The following is a 4955-nucleotide window of genomic DNA, read 5'->3' as shown; positions in this document are numbered from 1 at the left end:
CCTTTTTGTTTCTTGTCTTCATTAGGACTTTATGTGAGTTATTCTGCCACCCTGTGGCCAAGTCTTCATGCATGATGTTCTTCACATAGACCATGGTTGTTTTCCTTGTGAACTTAGTTAATGGCGCTTTAGCACCTCATTGTGGCCAAAGCAGAATATAGCTTTCACAGGGACTGAAACCAGGTTTGAGATGGGAAAAGGATAATACACTTCCCATGATGCATTGTGCAACAAATCAATCACTGAATACTTAATTTAACCCTTGTCCTGCCTTCGGAGACCCGAAGGTTCACAACGACCCAACGTTGTGCTGCGACAACTTTACCCAATACAAAAACAAATAAAAAGCATTTTCTTTTAACCTTCGCGCTGTGGGGGGTCACAATGACTGAAGGGTCTCAATGACCCGAAGATAACACAAGGGTTAATTAACATTGTGTCATCATTATATTTCAAGTGTACTCTAATTATGTACAGTTTGTTGACTACTGCATTTATTTAAATATTTCCTTCAACAGTCGAGAAGTATCTTTATCTTCTGTATCTATATGACAACTTGCTGAACAAATTATACACCTGATGTTTCCCGTGTGTGAGACTATCGAACTGTGAAGTCATAATCTTGTCTGATATTATTGCCTAATGTCCATCAAGGTTAACATAAATTTGTATGAAGGATAACTAATATTCTCTGAATCCTCTAATTGTTTCAGACATATTTTCGTTGTGAAGTGGTCAAAGCAGGCCTACTTACAGTAAGTGGATAACACTTAACACTCAGGAGGTCAATGGAAAACCTTTAGAAATGTCCTGTGTATTTCTGCCAACCAGGTACAGACACAAAGTAGGACATGAAAAGGGCTGAACTGAAATGATATGCCCACTTTCTCATTTCCCACAGCAACAAGCCAGATCAAAGTGATACTGACTGGCTGCTTGACTCTGTCTCATTGGCACAATGTCCCACTCCTCAGGGGAGTTGGGTGTAATCAGGCTATGTATGTTCACTCAGATGATGAAAGTGAGAACACAATCAGATGATGTCCCTGATCGGAGGTCGGTGCGGCAGCCAGAAGTCTTGGGCCACCCAGTGACTAATGCCAGCCTCTCAGGCTGGGGCTTCTCAGGCTGGGGCTTCTCAGGCTGGGGCCTCTCAGGCTGGGGCCTCTCAGGCTGGGGCCTCTCAGGCTGGGGCCTCTCAGGCTGGGGCCTCGCCACTTCAAAGGTGGAGCTCATTAATGCTGGGTTATGATCGGTGGGAACACAATTGAGCCAGGGTTTTAGGTTTTACAGCATGCCCTAATATCCTGGATTTGTTGTCAAATGAACATCGGTGCTAAAACCTATTAAAATAACAGCACAGTGCTTTATTATATTGTTATGGGTTGTTCTGCTGTTTTTAACCTCCTGCGCAGGGTCCAGAGAACCAACACACCTGCCTGCTGCCTCATAACACACTGAGGATCCTTGGAAGGCCTTTAATGCCCGGGTAGGCTGCAGAGCAAATACCTTCTCTGAATTGTTACCATGCCAAGCCACGGACACCAGGCAGATAAAATAAGGACATATATAAGAGAAAGGAAACCAAATGAAAGGAAAGGATGGAATAGGAAAGGAAAGGAATAATAAAGGGGAAGCATAGGCTTTGTGTCATCTCATCGTAAAGCCCTCCTAATCTCTGATTGGGATGAACTGAAGTGAAGAACGTGATGATAGATCCAGTCACAGCCGGGCGTCACACCCATGTGTACCCATGCAGACCTCCTCCAGGAGATGGCCCGGGCTCTCGCTCTAAAACAAACACTGCAGCCACACCTATCAGCCTGAATTAATGAACAGAGTCATTAGATTTGTCAGGACTGAGAAGGAGTCATCAATAACTGTCCTTATCGTTGAGAGCTAGACTCATCATGAACAAGCCATTGTTTTCAGAATTGTCACTGTAAGCAAGCAGATACACAGAGATAATGATTATTAATCAAATTCGGGAACCAAAGTCAGAGTAGAAATGCTGCACACTGACTATGGACTAATTTACTGCAGCCTTCCATAAGTAGAGTGATTGATTGCAAACCTTATTCTCAATTCTGTGAATGACTGTTCTCTCCATACTCTGCATATACTCACAGATTGCTCAGTGAATGTTAAAGCACTGAAGTTTAGAACTGCATTACAAGCATACCACAGCAGCTTCCGCACATTAGCACATTATGTTGGATTGTTTCACAGCACTCAGTAATCTAAGCAATCCTGTAATAAGTGAATGTTGTATTTTCTTATGGAACCCAGCATCGAAAACGACGTTTTGTCCAGGGGAATTCATCGGACCGCTCCAGCCTCCCCAGACCCCTTTGATATCGACTTAAGCTTTGGCAGAAAGAAAGAGCACAGTAACAATGGACCTTTATGTCCATCCATATGAAGCTGTGATAACCTTTATACCTACAAGCTGCCATAGCTTGATGAAGTGACTGTCTGCCTTCTCAGCAGCTACATTGATAACTGGAGGATGTGTGTATACGTGCGTGTGTGTGTGTGTGTCAGAGCTGTTGTCGGCAGGCTTTCTGATATGAGTTATTACAATCTCCTGTCCTCCTCCTCTTCAAGCCCATGTTCTCTCAGATCAATAAAGGAGCATTCATTACAAGAACACCTCATATCCTGAAAAAGAGCATGCTGAACAACGCACAGGGAACAGACTTTGTATGCTGTGTACAGTACATGTCAGCCTACATGGAATTACTTGATAAGAAGCGACTTAAAACAGAAGCAGCAATAAACCTTGCCTACCATTATTGATTTGAACACTATACGACAAGCCCTCTGTCTGGATTCCTGTTCTATGAAAAAAAACACCCACCTCCTCAGCCCACCAACAATTGTGCAATAGTGTGGCTTCATTAACTCTGTAATATGTACAATGTGAGTGCTGTCATGTGCATCAAGGCAGGGATTACATACAGTCTTAAAGGTTGAACTGGGTGAAGAAAAAGTCGATGATAATAACTTGAAGAATTGTTAGGATCTTGATTTGGAAAAAGTAATGATTAATGCATTACTAAAGTAATGGACATATTCATTGTAGTCCTCCTCGGATGTTATTCCCTGGCCTGTGATTTGAACTCAGAGCCACAAGTAACTAAACACAGTAACTGATAACTTTTTCAAATGGATCAATGATAACAGGTGGTTTGTGTTATGCAGCTGGCCAGAAGGGAAGACATGCTGTGACTGATTAGCTCGACTTGATTGCTGCCAGTTTGAGCCTACCTTACTCTAGTACTATTTAGCCCAAAGGTAATTGACCATTAAGATAGGGTTTCCTGCTGTCAGCCATCAGTAGGAGGTCTATCACACCAAACACGCCATGCAATTACAGAGACTTTAAACATTACTCCTACCTCATTAGTTTTACTGCGTAGAAAAGTGAATCAAGGGCATCAGTCAGCCCTCTCTCACACACAGCATAACAGCATATGTTAGTTAGCATATGAGCAGCATTAATTGAGAAAGTATAAAGTACATTGTGGTTACATAAAACCAGTATAGACAGTAAGTGCTTCATTTCCTGTACAGGTACATCTGTGGAGGACAGTTTGTGTAAAATGAAGGCAGAATATTTACTGTCAGACCAACTGAAGGAGAGAAAAACAAGACATGGTCTGGATATTGTGCAGTGTACATTGTGGTCTGGAGACAAAAGCGACTTGCTGTTTACTTGTCAGAGGTGAATGCAAGAGGTCAGAGCAGGGCCAGGGGGTGTGAACCATTTCCTTTCATTTTGCTGAGAGAATTGGAAGCAGAGGTCCTTGGGAGTGACTTGTCTTGGCACCGTGGACCAGTGGTAGTCTCAGAGGAGGGAGAGCTCTCTCTGCACTGCACCTTTATCCATACAGTACATGGAAAGCCAGAGATCAGGAAAAATAATATTTTTGAACGTGAAATGTACATTGATGTATGTGTGTGTGTGTGTGTATGTGTGTTCTGGTTTTGTGAAATATAAATTGTATGGCTACCTACCCTGAATGATCTAACCCTATTTTGTAAGAATATGAAGCGCTTAGGGCTCTGAGTTCTGTTTCTGATTAGTTTGAGCCAGCGGGGTACCCGGCTCCCTCCCGTCCACCTGGGCCCTGGGTCAGAGACTAGCAGGGGGCAGGGGAGAGGGGAGGTCCTGAGGAGCTGCCAGCCAATGGGAACAAAGCAGCTCAGACTTCCAGCGAATTTGAGACCTTTTGCCAGGAGGATAGAGAGATAGATGGAGAGAGGAGGAGAGAGAGAGAGGAATAGAGAAAGAGAGAGGGAAAAAGAGAGAGAGGAATAGAGAAAGAGAGAGGGACAGAGAGAGAGAGAAAGAGAGAGGAATAGAGAAAGAGAAAGAGAGAGAGAGAGAGAGAGAGAGAGAGAGAGAGAGAGAGAGAGAGAGAGAGAGAGAGAGAGAGAGAGAGAGAGAGAGAGAGAGAGAGAGAGAGAGAGAGAGAGAGAGAGAGAGAGAGAGAGAGAGAGAGAGAGAGAGAGAGAGAAGGAGAGGGAGAAAGGGAGAGAGGGAGAAAGGGAGAGAGGGAGAGAGGGAGAGAGGGAGAGAGGGAGAGAGGGAGAGAGGGAGAGAGAGAGGGAGAGAGGGAGAGAGGGAGAGAGGGAGAGAGGGAGAGAGGGAGAGAGAGACAGAGGGAGAGAGGGAGTGAAACTGCAGATGGCTATGAATGATGATCAGCCGCATGTGTCAAAGTGCCAAACCATTCACTAGCAAGACGGCTTTTTCCAACCTCCAACAGATCACTGGGATTCATTTCTCACTCCCCAGGCCTCAGTGATGCCCTCAGAGCTGTACGTGGATACGCCTGCTGGAACACCATAAATATCCGGGCAGAACAGGCAGGGATGAATTGAAGGAGCTAGGGGAAAGGGCTGCGTATCTGTGACTTGATTGAGAAAGGGAATGTATACTGAACTAA

This window comes from Osmerus eperlanus, chromosome 1 (assembly GCF_963692335.1).
Source record: "Osmerus eperlanus chromosome 1, fOsmEpe2.1, whole genome shotgun sequence".
Classification (NCBI taxonomy): Eukaryota; Metazoa; Chordata; class Actinopteri; order Osmeriformes; family Osmeridae; genus Osmerus; species Osmerus eperlanus.
This window is presented reverse-complemented; position numbering follows the sequence as displayed.